Below are 17,187 nucleotides of genomic sequence, written 5' to 3' on the forward strand. Positions count from 1 at the left end.
GCCCCTTGGAGAGGTCTTGTGTAGGTGCCCACCGACAGGCAGCGTCACCCAGCAGCTCTGTGACGGAGTGAGCCTTCTAGTGATGTCAGCCCCCAGCCTTCAGATCTTCCAGCTGAGACGTTATAAACAGTGAGAACCTGTCCCCGCTGCTGTGCCATGATGGAATTGCTGACTCACAGAATCTGAGCGTAATAGATGCTTTTTGTTGTTGTTGTTGTTGTTTTGAGATAGTCTCGCGCTATTGCCCAGGCTGGAGTGCAGTGGCATGATCTCGGCTCACTGCACCCTCTGCCTCCCAGGTTCGAGCGATTGTCCTGCCTCAGCCTCACAAGTAGCTGGGATTACAAGTGTGTGCCACCATGCCCGGCTAAGTTTTGTATTTTTAGTAGAGATGGGGTTTCACCATGTTGGCTAGTCTAGTCTCGAACCTCTGAGCTCAGGGGATCCGCCCGCCTCGGCCTCCCAAAGTGCTGGGATTACAGGCGTGAGCCACCACGCCTGGCCGGCAAGGGGAATCTTTAGGAAGCACCATGGCACTGCACTGGCTCCTAGAAGCAGGAAAGAGGAGTCAGGAGCTGGGAGGATGCCTTCACAGTCACACAGGAAGAGATCATGACAGCAGTCCAAGCTAGGATGCCTTTGGGAGGTAGAGGACTAGTACTCTTCATAGACTGGGTTTTATGCCTTGAGGAGGGGAAGGGGAGAGGGACTGTGGGGTCTGAGACCTCTCCCTTAGTTCTGTATATTTGGAGACCACAGCTGTATCAGTTTGGATTGGGTTCAGATGTGAGTAATAGAGACCTTAAAACTCAGGTCTTAAATACAGAATTTATTTCTCAAATAAAAGAAGTTTATACGTAAGCACTCCAGGGCTGGTATGACAGCTCCAGGGACATAAGGGACCCAGGCTTGTTTCAGCTTTTCACATTGCCATTCCTGGGGTATAGTCTTCATCTTTAAGGTCTAAAATGGTTGCTGGAGCTGCAGCCATCACATCATAGTTCCAAGAAGCAGACCTCAAGAAGAGGGGAAGGAGTATGTGCCACCTCCCTTCCAAGACTTCCCCAAAGTTCCACCCAATACTTCAGCTTACTCATTGACTGTAACTTAACCTGGCTGCAATGGAGTCTGAAAAATGTAGTCTGTCAGCTGGGAGGCAATATGCTAAGTGAAAAACTGGGATTCTTTTTTTTTTTTTTTTTTTTTTTTTTTTTTGAGACGGAGTCTCGCTCTGTCGCCCAGGCTGGAGTGCAGTGGCCGGATCTCAGCTCACTGCAAGCTCCACCTCCCGGGTTCCCGCCATTCTCCTGCCTCAGCCTCCCGAGTAGCTGGGACCACAGGCGCCCGCCACCTCGCCCGGCTAGTTTTTTGTATTTCTTAATAGAGATGGGGTTTCACCGTGTTAGCCAGGATGGTCTCGATCTCCTGACCTCGTGATCCGCCCGTCTCGGCCTCCCAAAGTGCTGGGATTACAGGCTTGAGCCACCGCGCCCGGCCACTGGGATTCTTTTAATTTGAGAGAGAATTAGAGAGTAGAGATATGGTAGCCAGCTAAAGTCTATACCACAACAGCCTAAAAACCAGTGTGGGCATGGTCACTAGGAAATCCAGCTCATTCACTCATTCCCTTTGCATTTAGGGAATGAGCTCGTTTTGATGTGTTCAGTATAAAGATACCAGATATACTTGTCCTATTCATTCAGCAAACATTTACTGAATATCAGTAATATCAGTAAATTGCAGGCATAGAACTGGAGATGAAACGTTAAGACATGGTTTTTAGCCGAGTGCAGTGGCTCATGCTTGTAAGCCCAGCACATTGGGAGGCCAAGGTGGGCAGATCACTACAGGTCAGGAGTTCAAGACCAGCCTGGCCAACATGGTGAAACCCCATCTTTACAAAAAACGCAAAAATTAGCTGAGAAGGTTGTAGTGAGCCGAGATTGCACCACTGCACTCCAGCCTGGGCAACAAAGCAAGATGCCATTAAAAAACAAAACAAAAGAAAAAAAAATAGTTCTTTTTGTTTTTTGTTTTTCCCACTATTGTTGCCCAGGCTGGAGTGCAATGGCGTGATCTTGGCTCACGGTAACCTCCACCTCCTGGGTTCAAGCGATTATCCTGCCTCAGCCTCCCGAGTAGCTGGGATTACAGGCATGTGCCACCACACCCAGCTAATTTTGTATTTTTAGTAGAGACGGAGTTTCTCCATATTGGCCAGGCTGGTCTCGAACTCCCAAACTCAGGTGATCCGCCCACCTCAGCCTCCCAAAGTGCTGGGATTACAGGCACGAGCCACCGTGCCCAGTCTGACGTGGTTTTTCATCTTCAAAATCCCACAGTCTGGTGGATATTTGCTGTTTTTGTCTTCCCAGGACTCATTTCCCCTTCATCTGATAAGCCCTCTTTCCACTGAGAAATATATTCCATGTGCTTTGGATGAGTTTGACCGTATTCCTCCTCCATCATCAACGGATGGAATGACAAGAGTCTGGTGACTATTTACTCTTGGATCTAATCATGACTAAAGTCAGATCCAACTACTTTCCAGTTGTTTGGACCAAACACATTCCCTTTGTTTTTGTTGTTGTTGTTTTGTTTTGTTTTGTTTTGCTTTGTCTTTGAGACAGAGCTTTGTTCTTGTTGCCCAGGCTGGAGTGCAGTGGTGTGATGTTGGCTCACTGCAATCTCCGCCTCCTAGGTTCAAGTGATTCTCCTGCCTCAGTCTCCTGAGTAGCTGGGATTGCACCACCATGCCCAGCTAATTTTTGTATTTTTAGTAGAGATAGGGTTTCACCATGTTGGTTAGGCTGGTCTCGAACTCCTGACCTCGTGATCTGCTCGCCTTGGCCTCCCAAAGTGCTGGGATTACAGGCTTGAACCACTGTGCCTGGCTTTATTTATTTATTTATTTATTTTTGCTTAGTTTGAGTTGCTTTCTCTCACTTGCAACCATAGGTTCTGTTTAATCAGGTATTTTCCATAAGATAGAAATTACTGACGACCGGGCGCGGTGGCTCACGCCTTTAATCCCAGCACTTTGGGAGGCTGAGGCGGGCAGATCACTTGAGGTCAGGAGTTCAAGACCAGCTTGACCAACATGGTGAAACCCCATCTCTACTAAAAATACAAAAACAAACAAACAAACAAAAAATAGCTGGGTGTAGTGGTGCACACCTGTAATCCCAGCTACTCGAGAGGCTGAGGCAGGAGAATGGCTTGAACCCAGGAGGCAGAGGTTGTGGTGAGCAGAGATTGTGCCACTGCACTCTAGCCTGGGCTATAGAGACTCTGTCTCCAAAAAAAAAAAAAAAAAAAAAAAGGAAAAGAAATTACTATACAAAGGAATACAGGTATAGGTGTCATCTCTGCCTTCCGTTGTCATAAATTCTCATTTTAGCCTGCAATTGGGTTAAACCTGCAAGACTATTTTTACAGGTTTTACCCATTTCCCAAATTTGGGCCTACCCACGCTATCAGTACTGCTCCTGAGGCTGCTTACTCCAACTCTACACACGCATGTCCTTGAAACAGCTGTGACCTCCCTTGAAGAGAGGAAATGTGGGTCATATCTTGTTGGGGGAAGAGAGGAGGTTATGACATTTTAGCCAACACTGAGAACCCATCAAATATGGAATGCAGTGTGAATATCTATTGTTTAAATCTGAAGGGAGCTGTTTCCCTGGAGGGGAAAGAGTTCGATTTAGTACTAAGAATAGAGCAAGAGAAACATCGGCTCAGTGCCTTCAGCTGAGAAATGAATTTCATTAGAGTCACAGTTATTGTCTATTGTTCCCATTGGTTGTTCTGGTTGGGCTGAGATCTGATTTTCACTTCAATTCTCACAGTCGGCATTATTACTTCCCTTTGTGTAACTTTTGGGAAGAAATTCAATATGAATCAGATTTTGTTTTTAGCCCCTGCCAAAGAGAGACTTTTTTTTTTTAAATACAATGAGAACACACTCAGACTTAGATCAAAATACTTATGTCACAATGGAAGATCTTTTAGGAGTACGATTGCGTCCTCTGCCTTTCATTGTTTCATAATCTGCGATTGCACATCTCTTCCCGTCCCTAGTTTAGAGCGGGGTGCACCTGCTGCTTAAACCCTTTGCTTTCTTTAGCTCAAGCTTCCTCTTTTCTAAATTTTTTCTCACCATATTTGCAAACCTGAGATATATTACTAGCTGCTTCCCAGTCAAGGGAACACACAAATCTCTCAGACTTCAAGGGAACATCCCATTTCTTGATCCCCAGCTTTTCTTGTTCTTATGGGCAGAGTTTGGATCTTTAGTTTTCCCAGAGATTCTGTGAGTGGTCAGATAGGCTTCCAAAATTTTCTTCCCTCGAGTTACCTAGATTCTGTTTCTGATGTTTGAAACCAGGATTTTTTTTTTATTGTGGTAAAAATCACATAAAATGTACCATCTTAACCATTTTTTTTTTGTTTGAGACGGAGTCTCGCTCTGTCGCCCAGGCTGGAGTGCAGTGGCCGGATCTCAGCTCACTGCAAGCTCCGCCTCCTGGGTTCACGCCATTCTCCCGCCTCAGCCTCCCGAGTAGCTGGGACCACAGGCGCCCGCCACCTCGCCCGGCTAATTTTTTGTATTTTTTAGTAGAGACGGGGTTTCACCGTGTTAGCCAGCATGGTCTCGATCTCCTGACCTCGTGATCCGACCATCTCGGCCTCCCAAAGTGCTGGGATTACAGGCTTGAGCCACCGCGCCCGGCCAACCATTTTAAGGTATATATTTCAGTAGGGTTAACTATATGCAAATTGTGAGACAGCTCTCCAGAACTTTTTCATCTCGCAAAACTGAAACTCTGTATCTATTAAATAACTCCCCATTTCTCCCTCCCTCCAACTCCTGGCAACCACTATTCTAAACCCTGTCTCTACAAATTTGTCTACTCTAGACACCTCATATAAGTGGAATAAGACAGCATTTGTCTTTTTGTGACTGGCTTATTTCACTTAGCATAATGTCCTTAAGGTTCATCCATGTTGTAGCATGTGACAGGATTTCCTTTTTTATTTTTTGACTTTTTGTAGACATGGGGTCTCGACATGTTGCTCAGGCTAGTCTTGAACTCCTGGGCTCAAGCAATCCTCCCACCTTGGCCTCCCAAAGTGTTGGAATTATAGGCGTGAGCCGCCATGCCTAGCCAGGATTTCCTTTTTAAGGCAGAATAACATTCCATTGTATGGACAATACCACATTTTGTTTATCCATTCATCCATCAGTGGACATTTGGGTTGGTTCTACCTCTTGGCTGTTATGAATAATGCTGCCATGAACATAGGTGTGCAAATATCTCTTTGAGATCCTGCTTTCAGTTTTTCTGTTTGTTTGTTTTTGTTTTTTTTGAGATGGAGTCTCGCTCTGTCCCCCAGGCTGGAGTGCAGTGGCCCAATCTCGGCCCACTGCAAGCTCCACCTCCCGGGTTCACGCCATTCTCCTGCCTCAGCCTCCCAAGTAGCTGGGACTACAGGCGCCCGCCACCACACCCAGCTAATTTTTTTGTATTTTTAGTAGAGACAGAGTTTCACTGTGTTAGCCAGGATGGTCTCAATCTCCTGACCTTGTGATCTGCCTGCCTCAGCCTCAAAAAGTGCTGGGATTACAGACACTGCGCCCAGCCGAGTTCTTTTGGCTATATACCCAGAAGTGGGATTGCTGGATCAGATGGTAATTCTATTTTATTATTTTGACACAGGGTCTCACTCTGTTACCCAGGCTGGAGTTCAGTGATGCAATCTCGGATCACTGTAGCATTGAACTCCTGGGCTCAAGTGATCTTCCCACCTTAGCCTCCTGAGTAGCTGGGACCACAGTTGTGCACCCCCACACCTGGCTAATTGTTTAATTTTTTTTTGAAGATGCAGTCCCACTATGTTGCCTAGGCTGGTCTTGAATCCCTGACCTCAAGCAATCCTCCCACTTTGGACTTCCAAGGTGTTGGAATTACAGGTGGGAGCCACCACACCCAGCAGGTAGTTCTATTTTTAAGTTTTTGAGGAACCACTATACCATTTTCATCTTTTGGTTTTTAATTCAGATATGTAAATTTTAATCTGTTTGCTGATTAAGAAGTGTAGGTCAGGCCGGGCACAGTGGGTCACGCCTGTAATCCCAGAATTTTGGGAGGCCGAGGCACGTGAATCACCTGAGGTCAGAAGTCTGAGACCAGCCTGACCAACATGGTGAAACCCCGTCTCTACTAAAAATACAAAAATTAGCCGGGCGTGGTGGCGCGTGCCTGTAGTCCCAGTTACTCAGGAGGCTGAGACAGGAGAATGGCGTGAATGCGGGAGGCCGAGGTTTCAGTGAGCAAAGATCATGCAACTGCACTCCAGCCTGGGAGACAGAGTGAAACTGTCTAAAAAAAAGAAAAAGGAAAAGAAGTGTACATCATACATCAAGGAAACACCAATATTTTGTCACACAATGAGAAAAAATGGGTGGAGCAGAATTTATATCAAATTGAAATTACAAAATGAAATTATAGCAAACTTCCAGTAGTGAGCCTTTCATTTTGATATCGGACTCTTCAAAATTTAGCTTCATTTTCACTTCTTTATACTGTTTTTGGTCCCTTCTCATCAAACTTTATTTCCTCTACTAGAATGAATTCTCAGAGATAAAGAGGAGTTAGAAATCTACTTTTTTCTCCTTTGGAGCTCTTTTAATTATTAGACAGGTGAAATAAAACTAGACAAAAAACAAAGCTACTACATGCTCACCATTAAATATTTTTATGACTAATATTATGTATACTTTTGTTCAGACAGATGGTGCTATTAAGAAGAAACTTCTAGCTGGGCGCAGTGGCTCACACCTGTAATCCCAGCACTTTGGGAGGCCGAAGCAGGCGGATCACGAGGTCAGGAGTTCAAGACCAGCCTGGCCAAGAGACCAGCCTGGCCAAGATGGTGAAACCCCGTCTCTACTAAAAATACAAAAATTAGCTAGGCGTGGTGATGGGAGCCTGTAATCCCAGCTACTCAGGAGGCTGAGGCAGGAGAATTGCTTGAACCGGGGAGGCAGAGGTTGTGATGTTATGCCCAGACCGTTTGTTCCCCAAAGAAAACCACCAGAGTCCAGTGTCAAAGCCAAGCGGCAAGGTCTTTACTACAAGTTCGAACCTGGTCCCTCCATTCCACAGTATACAAGAGGGCCCCGAACAATGCGAGCGTTTGCTTTTTATAGCCCGAGAGTTACAGGGGAACAAAGGAATTCTTTTGGTTCCCGCGCTTTCAGTAAAACCTTGAACGGCCGTCTCCTTATCGGAGACTTTCCAGGTGGTGTTTGTACTGGGCTCAGGGAGTTTGAGAGATATATGGCGGTATGTGGTGGGATGGGAGGATGGGATGTGTTTGTACTGGGCTCAGGGAGTTTTTAGCCCGGGGCTGAGGAATGTGCCCAGCTCCTTTCAGTAGTGAGCCGACATTGCACCATTGCACTCCAGCCTGGGTGACAGAGTGAGACTCTGACTCAAAAAAAAAAAAAAAAAGGACACTCTTGATCGAGCTCTGCTGTGCTATACCTTTACACCAAAGTACTTTGATTGTTTGTTAAAATACACACACACACGGCCGGGTGTGGTGGCTCATGCCTGTAATCCTAGCATTTTGGGAGGCCAAGGTGGGCAGATCACGAGGTCAGGAGATCAAGACCACCCTGGCCAACATGGTGAAACCCCGTCTGTACTAAAAATACAAAAATTAGCCGGGCATCGTGGCGGGCGCCTGTTGTCCCAGCTACTCAGGAGGCTGAGGCAGAATTGCTTGAACCTGGGAGGCAGAGGTTGCAGTGAGCGGAGATCATACCACTGCACTCCAGCCTGGTGACAGAGCGAGACTCCGTCTCAAAATACACACATACATACACACACACACACACACACACACACACAGTCCAATCTCTTTTTCTGTTTTGTTTTTTGAGACACAGACTCACTCTGTCACCCAGGCTGGAGTGCAGTGATGTTATCTTGGCTCACTGCAACCCCAGGCCTTATGCTCAAGGTGATTCTCCTGTCTCAGCCTCCCAGTACCTGGGATTACTGGCGTCACGCCGCAGGGCAACTGTGATTTTATGTTACAATGAGAAGGTTTCACCGATGGCCAGGCTGATCTCGAGCTCCCTGACCTCAAGCAGTGCCTCAGCCTCTCAAAGTGCTGGGATGACAGGATGACAGGCGTAAGCCACTGCGTCCGGCCAGAACTTTACACGTTTCAAAGAGCTCCAGGTATTTTTTTTGAGACAGAGTCTAGCTCTGTTACCCAGGCTGGAGTACAAGTGGTGCGATCTTGGCTCACTACAACCTCTGCCACCCAGGTGCAAGCAATCCTCCTGCCTCAGCCTCCCGAGTAGCTGGGGGCGTAAGCCTGCGCTAGCTAATTTAGTATTTTTTAGTAGAGATGGGGTTTGTATGTTGGCCAGGCTGAGTCTGGAACTCTGACCTCGTGATCACGCACCGGCTACCCAAAGTGCTGGGATTACAGCAGTGACCACAGCCCGGCCTCCGGTGAGCTCTCTTGGGTGTCCACTTGTAGGTTCCCACGCAATTTTGCTTCTAGTGGTTCTAGTGAGTACTGAAAGCTAATCACCGGAATGTTTACTCTTTTAATTCTTTTAACAGTCCGCCTGCCGGTCTCCTTCTACCTTTGATGTTAACTGGCTAACACTGTGGTTCATTTCCTGTTATTTGCAACTTTGGAATTAAACTCATACATGAAGTCAAAGCAAATGAAAGACGCAGGTCAGCTATCCTGTTAAGGGCTGCAGCTGTGGTTCTGGAAGCTTCCAGTCCAACAACTAGCTTGTTTTCCCTCCTCCCCGCCACCCAGTGGAGGCCTCTTTCGTAGGCAGGGTAATTAAGGTTGGCCTAAGGCTCTCTAAGCAAATGTGTGTTCTGCACCAGTGATTAGTTTTTCCTACGCTGAGTCACATATCTTGCTGCTAGGGAAGTGTATTTGACAAGACTCAAGTGGAGAATTTGTCAGTTTGTTTAGCATGTAAGGCCTTGTCCTTGAATGCCGTTTACCCCTTAGATTCTGGATATAATGATATGGTGGTACAAGTTTGCTTATTAGCTGGTGGGAGGGGGTGAAGAGGAGTCTTTATGGGCAGTTGTTTTCTTTTTTTTTTTTTTTTTTTTTTTTGAGACGGAGTCTAGCTCTGCCGCCCAGGCTGGAGTGCAGTGGCCGGATCTCAGCTCACTGCAAGCTCCGCCTCCCGGGTTTACGCCATTCTCCTGCCTCAGCCTCCCGAGGAGCTGGGACTACAGGCGCCCGCCATCACGCCCGGCTAGTTTTTTGTATTTTTTCAGTAGAGACGGGATTTTGCCATGTTAGCCAGGATGGTCTCGATCTCCTGACCTCGTGATCCGCCCGTCTCGGCCTCCCAAAGTGCTGGGATTACAGGCTTGAGCCACCGCGCCCGGCCTGTTTTCTTTTCTTTTTCTTTTTCTTGTGGGGGACAGTCTTGCTCTGCCGCCCAGGCTGGAATGCAATGGCGTGATCTCGGCTCACTGCAAGCTCCGTCTCCCGGGTTCAAGCGATTCTCCTGCCTTAGCCTTCCAAGTAGCTGGGATTACAGGTATCCGCCACCACGCTTAGCTAATGTTTGTATTTGCAGTAGAGACGGGGTTTTGCCATGTTGGCCAGGCTGGTCTCAAACTCCCGACCTCAGGTGATCCACCCACCTCGGCCTCCCAAAGTGCTGTGAATACAGGCATGAGCCACCGTGCCTGGCCATGGGCAGTCCTTTTCTTACACAGAATTAGGAGTCAGAGGTATTTGTTTTCATCTGTTTACAACCGGTTCAACATTCCAAGGTCATAAACTTACACATCTACCTCATAAATTGCCTGCACAGATTAAACAAGATGATGTAAGTTATGTGCAATAAACGTTCCTCGAGTAGCTGCCTATTTAATCACATATTAGAAAAACATTCTCGACCGGGCGCGGTGGCTCACTCCTGTAATCCCAGCACTCTGGGAGCCCGAGGCGGGTGGATCACGAGGTCACGAGATCGAGGCCATCCTGGCCAACATGGTGAAACCCCGTCTCTACTAAAAATGTGGTGGCAAGTGCCACGTAGTTGTAATCCCCGATACTCGGGAGGCTGAGGCAGGAGAATCACTTGACCCCTGGAGGCGGAAGTTGCAGTGAGCCGAGATCTTGTCACTGCACTCCAGACTGGTGACAGAGCAAGACTCCATCTCAAAAAACAAAAAGAAAAAAAAAAGAAAAGAGAAACTGTATTACGGTTCTTTTTTTTGTTGGGCTGGAAGTGCAGTGGCAGCCTGCAAGCCTCGCCTCCTGGGTTCCATGCCTCTCCTGCCTCAGCCTCAGAGTAGCTGGGACTACAGGCATGCCACCTGCATCCGGCTAGTTTTTTGTATTTTTGTGGGGCTGGGGTTTCCTGCCCGTGTTGTAGGATGGTCTCTTCTGACCTGCGTGATCGCCCGTCTGGCCTCAGGTACTGGGATTACAGGCTTGAGCCACGGCGCCCGGCCTACAGTTCTATCATAAGAAAAAGAATCAAAATTGGCCTTGCAGGCGTGGTGGCTCACGCCTATTAGGTGGGCGACGGATCACGAGGGTGGGGATGAGAGACATGTCTGGCTAACGATATCTCAGTGTGTCAGGAGGGGTGGGAAGGCAGACGGGGAGGCGGAGCTGCAGTGAGCTGAGATGGCCGCCCTCCCATCCTGGAGGAGCAACAAATGAGACTCTGTCTCAAAAAATAATCAAATTTTAGTCTGGGCACAGTGGTGGCTCACCTGTAATCCCAGCATTTTTGGGAGGCTGAGGCAGGTGGATCCTGAGGTTCAGGAGTTCAAGACCAGCCTGGCCAACATTGTGAGACCCTGTCTGTACTAAAAATACAAAAATTAGTTGAGCATGGTGGCAGGCACCTGTAATCCCAGCTACTCAGGAGGCTGAGACAGGAGAATCGCTTGAACCCGGGAGGTGGAGGTTTCAGTGAGCCGAGATTGCGCCATTGCACTCCAGCCTGGGTGACAAGAGCGAAACTCTGTATCAAAAAAAAAAAGAGAGAGAGAGAGAGAAACAAAGAAAGAAAGAGAAAAGAAAGAGGAAGGGGAAGGGAAAGGAAGGAAGGGAAAGGGAAAGGGAAAGGGGAAAGGAAAATGGAAAGGAAGAGAGAGATCATAAACTGCTGTGCTGTTATGTCAGTGCTTGACTCTGATTCCTACAGGTCTTGGATGTGTAGGAGAGTCAAAACTCTCTTCTCTTAGTGTCCTGGCTGGGCCTGAGAATTACATTGACGTAAAGCATATTAACAGGAGAAAAGTGTACAAATTTAATGTAAGTTTTATGTGACTCAGGAGCCCTGGGAAGGAAATGAAGACCCAAAGAAGTGACAAAACCAACAGGGTTTTGTATTAGGTTGAACAACGAGAGGCAATTGTGGAAAAGTAACTAAATTATGTAGAGAGTTTGTTAAAGGAAGGTAAGAATTAGTTTCACAAAGTGTGTTTGTACAGGATTCTCAGAGCTGTGACTCCCCGTGGAAGAATGTTACTTTTTTCCTGGTACAGGGAGGGCATGGTCACGTGGGAGTTTCTCTCTCCTGTTTGCAGGAAGCAAAGGGGAGATTAGAATGCCCTTCTTGTATCTGCTGTTTTCAAAGTGCCTTTAGCTTGAAGTAATCCTTACGTCATGGTGGCATATTTTGGCATAGAGTATTCTGCCACCCTTCAGCTGCATGTTGTAGCAGGAGCACCCTCAAGGCAAGGGAGATGACAGCCAACAGCCCCAGGCTAAAGCCTCCAGCTTACGAACTATTGTGAAATAGTGGTAGCCATGAAATCCTGGCTTGGCCCAGTTCACCTAGCCCTGAGCCAACTCCTTGGGAGGGTCTTGGAGAGGGGCAGGGCATCATGACTGATCATTGTACCAGGAAACCGTGCAAGCAGTAGAGGAGTTCTCCAAGCGAATGAAAGGAAATGGGGGCACTTTGGGAGGCCGAGGCGGGTAGATCACCTGACATCAGGAGTTCCTGACCAACATGATGAAACCCTGTCTCTACGAAAAATACAAAAAAATTAGCCGGGCATGGTGGCGGGTGCCTGTAATCCCAGCTACTCAGGAGGCTGAGGCAGGAGATTCACTTGAACCCAGGAGATGGAGGTTGCACTAAGCCAAGATATCGGCACTGCACTCCAGCCTGGGCAACAGGAGTGAGACTCCATTTCAAAAAAAAAAAAAGGTTTAATATATCGCTCATTTCTCAGCCCCTGCTGTTCAGCACATTTTCCCCACAGGTTCTGACAACTCCTTTGTTTTTTTTTTTCCTGCTCGCTTCCTTTGTCCTGCTTACAAATCATGTGATTCTATTTTTCAGTGCTGTCTCTTTCTCTTCATTTTCCTTATCCTTTGTACTCTTCACTGTGTCTTGTTTTGGACTTTTTCTAAAACAAAGCACTAATAATGCAAACCTTTCCTAAAAGTTGTTAGGGTACTGTATGCAATGTATACTGGGATAATTGGGCCTGTTACCCCAGGAACTACCCCAGACTGCCCCCTAAGAGTATAGGTGGGAGTGTATAGATTGTAACGATGATATGATTCTGTTTTATAAAATGAAAGAAGTTAGACACGAATCCAACAGCATCAGCCACAACAGCTTCAAAAAGAAGTCTTCCATATAAATAATTCATATTAAAAGATTTTTTTTTCATTTAGAACAAATAATCCCCTTCTAAACCTTTAAATCATCCAGAAAACACATTTGATGTTTCTGTCCCCAAGTATATATATGTGTTTTATTTTTTATTTTATTTTCTTTTTTGAGACGAACTCTCGCTCTGTCGCCCAGGCTGGAGTGTAGTGGCATGATCTCAGCTCACTGCAACTTCTGCCTCCTGGGCTCAAGCGATTCCCCTGCCTTAGCCTCCCAAGTAAGTGGGATTACAAGTATGTTCCACCACGCCTGGCTACTTTTTGTATTTTTAGTAGAGATGGGGTTTTATCATGTTGGCCAGGTTGGCCTCGAACTCCTGGCCTCAAGTGATCTGCCTGCCTTGGCCTCCCAAAGTACTGGGATTACACGTGTGAGCCACCACACCCAGCCTATATGTGTGTTTCATATTCTTTATTTTCAGTACTCAAATAGTAAAGTCAAAGGTTTATCTGAGTTCTGATGATAGCTTCCTTAACAGGAAATGAAACTGCCAACGTTCCACAAAGCAGACAAAGTACCTAATTTGTTGAAAAAAAATCATGCTGAATCACCAGAAGAAAACTGTCTTAAGCGTAATCAACTGAACATTTGTGTGTAAGTATTTTTAAAATTAACTTGCCTTCAAAATTAAATGGCTCTATAGACAGTCACGTAATGGTGTGATCCACAATTTAAAATGTATTTTTAGAATTTCTGACTTACATGCTGATTAGAAAACCTGCAAGTCACAATCGTTTGACATTTTGGAATAGGGCAGTTGGAGTTGAAAGTGGGAAGAAAAGTCACTGGAAATATTTCTTCTTTTTTTTTTTTTTTTTTTGAGATGGAGTCTTGCTCTGTCGCCCAGGCTGGAGCACAGTGGCGCAATCTTGGCTCAGTGGAAGCTCCGCCTCCCAGGTTCACACCATTCTCCTGCCTCAGCCTCCCAAGTAGCTGGGACTACAGGTGCCCACCACCACGCCCGGCTAATTTTTTTTTGTAGTTTAGTAGAGACGGGGTTTCACCATGTTAGCCAGGATGGTCTGGATCTCCTGACCTCATGATCTGCCTGCCTCAGCCTCCCAAAGTGCTGGGATTACAAGCGTGAGCCACCATACCTGGCCATGTTACTGGAAAATTTTAAGAACAAAGTAATGTTAGGCCATATATACTACTTTTTATTTCTTTATAGTCTGAATTTTTTGTGAACTACTTTTACTTTAACCCAATTAGAAAATTGCATGGCTTTACACACTGTCAAAGGTTTTTGGAGGGCTTGTTTTTATTTTTATTTATATTTATTTTTAACTAATTTTTTTCTTTTTTTTTGTAGAGACAGTGTCTCACTGTGTTGTGCAGGCTGTTCTTGAACTCCTGGCCTCAAGAAATCCTTCTGCTTTGGCCACCCAAAGTGCTGGAATTACAGGTGTAAGCCACTGAGCCTAGCCTTGTTTTTTATTTTTGCTTATTTTATTTTATTTGAGACGGTATCTCGCTATGTCGCCCAGGCTGGAGTGCAGTGGCACGATCTCGGCTCACTGCAACCTCCACCTCCTGGGTTCAAGCAATTCTTCTGCCTCAGTCTCCCAAGTAGCTGGGACTACACGTACGTGCCACCACGCCCAGCTAATTTTTGTATTTTTGGTGGAGACGAGGCTTCATCATATTGGCCAGGCTGATCTCGAACTCCTGACCTTGTGATCTGCCTGCCTCGGCCTCCCAAAGTGCTGGGATTACAGGCATGAGCCACCATGCCTGGCTTGTTTTGTTTTTTAAGTAACTACTTTGTTAGTTGACTATTTGGTTTACCTCACAGTCTTCCAAATTACTTTTTACTTTTATTGGTTTTTTAAATTTTAAATTGAGACAGGGTCTTGCCGTGTTGCCACAGCTGGTCTGGAACTGGGCTCAAGCAATCCTCCCACCTTGGCCACCCAAAGTGCTTGGGATTACAGGCATGAGCTGCTGCGCCTGGCCTACTTTTTATTTTTATTTTCATTTATTTATTTATTTAGTTTTTTAAAGACAGGGTCTTGCTCTGTCACCCAGGTTGGAGTGCAGTGGTACAACAATAGTAGCCTCAAACTCCTGGGTGCAAGGAATCTTACTGCCTCAGCCTCCCAAGTAGCTAGGACTACAGGCATGTGCCACCATGCCCAGCTATTTTCTTAATTTTTTGTAGAGACAGAGTCTTACTATGTTGCCCAGGCTGATCTCAAATTCTTGGCCTCTAGCAATCCTCTCACCTTGACCTCCCAAAGTGCTGGGATTACAGGGATGAGCCGCTGCACCCAGCCCCAAATTACTTTTTAAAATATATGCTTTATCACTTTGCTCACTTTACACACATGACTTTTTCTATTAGAGAAACGAGAAAGCAAAATACTAGAATTCCCAGACTCCCTTACAGCTAAGGGTCGTCAGGTGACACATTTCGGCCAATGAAATGTAGGTGGAAGTGCTTGGCGATGGCTTTCTTCAGAATTAAAAACCAAAAAAGGGCTTCTTCTCTGAAAAAACACCAAATGGCGGATGACGCCGGTGCAGCAGGGGGGCCCGGAGGCCCTGGTGGCCCTGGGATGGAGAACCGCGGTGGCTTCCGTGGAGGTTTCGGCAGTGGCATCCGGGGCCGGGGTCGCGGCGGTGGACTGGACCGGGGCCGAGGCCACGGAGCTAGGGGAGGCAAGGCCGAGGATAAGGAGTGGACTCTTGTCACCAAGCTGGGCCGCCTGGTCAAGGACATGAAGATCAAGTCCCTGGAGAAAATCTATCTCTTCTCCCTGCCCATTAAGGAATCTGAGCTCATTGACTTTTTCCTGGGGGCCTCTCTCAAGGAGGAGGTTTTGAAGATTATGCCGGTGCAGAAGCAGACCCGTGCTGGCCAGTGCACCAGGTTCAAGGCGTTTGTTGCCATGGGGGACTACAATGGCCACGTCGGTGTGGGTGTTAAGTGCTCCAAGGAGGTGGCCACCGCCATCCGTGGGGCCATGATCCTGGCCAAGCTCTCCACTGTCCTCCTGCGCAGAGGCTACTGGGGGAACAAGATCGGCAAGCCCCACACCGTCCCTTGCAAGGTACAGGCCGCTGCAGCTCTGTGCTGGTGTGCCTCATCCCTGCACCCAGGGGCACTGGCGGCGTCTCAGTGCCTGTGCCCAAGAAGCTGCTCATGATGGCTGGTATCGATGACTGCTACACCTCAGCCCGGGGCTGCACTGCCACCCTGGGCAACTTTGCCAAGGCCACCTTTGATGCCATCTCTAAGACCTACAGCTACCTGGCCCCCAGCTTCCGGAAGGAGACTATTTACCAAGTCTCCCTATCAGGAATTCACTGACCACCTCGTCAAGACCCACACTAGAGTCTCCGTGCAGCGGACCCAGGCTCCAGCCGTGGCTACATCATAGGGTTTTTACACAAGAAAAATAAAGTGAATTAAGCCTGAAGAAAAAACAAAAAAAAAAGGCCAAGCAGTATGAGGAAAGGCTGTGATTTCTTTTACCCGCTGCCTTCCCCCATTTCCTTGGGTAGAATGGACACATTGTAGGAAGTGACATTAAGTTGAGAGCTGAGGGGTTGGGCACAGTGGTTCACACCTGTAATCCCAGCACTTTGGGAGGCAGAGGCTGGAGGATGACCTGAGGTCTAGAGTTCGAGACCAGCTTGGCCAACATGGTGAAACCCCTGTCTCTACTAAAAAATAACAATAAATAAATAAATAAAATTTTAAAAAGGCCAGGCAGGGGGCTCATGCCTGTAATCCAGCACTTTGGGAGGCTGAGGCGGGCAAATCACAAGGTCAGGAGTTCGAGACCAGCCTGGCCAACATGGTGAAACCCCAGTCTCTACTAAAAATACAAAAAATTAGCTGGGTGTGGTGGCAGGTGCCTATAATCCCAGCTATTTGGGAGGTTGAGGCGGGAGAATCGCTTGAACCCGAGAGGTGGAGGTTGTAGTGAGCCGAGATCCCACCACTGCACTCCAGCCCGGGCAACAGTGCAAGACTCCGTCTCAAAAAAAAAAAAAAAAAATTAGCTGGGTGAGGCGCAAACCTGTGGTACCAGCTACTTGGGAGGCTGAGGCAGAAAAATCGCTTGAACCCAGGAGGCAGAGGCTGCAGTGAGCTGAGGTCGCACCACTGCACTCTAACCTTGGCGACAGAGCAAGACTCCGTCTCAAAAAAAAAAAAAAAAAAAAAGTTGAGCGTTGAGGAAGAATAGGTAGGAGTTAATTAGATGTAGGCAATCAGAGGTCTTCAAAGAATAGTGCCCTGCCAAGAAATTACATTTAATAAAGAATAATTGAAGGACTGGATATCTGACTTTATCTTCAAATCATCAAAAGCCTGCTCAGTGGATGAGATGGCTCCTGCTTCAGCAGGGCAGAATTAAGGCCACAAATGGGTGAATGCAAACAACAGAGGCAGCTTTCAACCATGCTAGTTGAAGATTTTGACAAATAGAACTTTCAAACAGTGCTTTGAGCTA

The 17,187-nt window shown here is 47.0% G+C and overlaps 1 pseudogene across 1 annotated transcript; it reads left to right on the forward strand.

The window, feature by feature from the left end:
• The first annotated feature begins 14,981 nt into the window (after window positions 1-14,981).
• On the forward strand, window positions 14,982-16,368 carry LOC101004797 (annotated as a pseudogene). Its single transcript, XR_002519593.2, has one exon. The product of XR_002519593.2 is annotated as a 40S ribosomal protein S2 pseudogene (transcript).
• The last annotated feature ends 819 nt before the right edge of the window (window positions 16,369-17,187 follow it).

The sequence above is a fragment of the Papio anubis genome, chromosome X, assembly GCF_008728515.1.
Source record: "Papio anubis isolate 15944 chromosome X, Panubis1.0, whole genome shotgun sequence".
Lineage (NCBI taxonomy): Eukaryota > Metazoa > Chordata > Mammalia > Primates > Cercopithecidae > Papio > Papio anubis.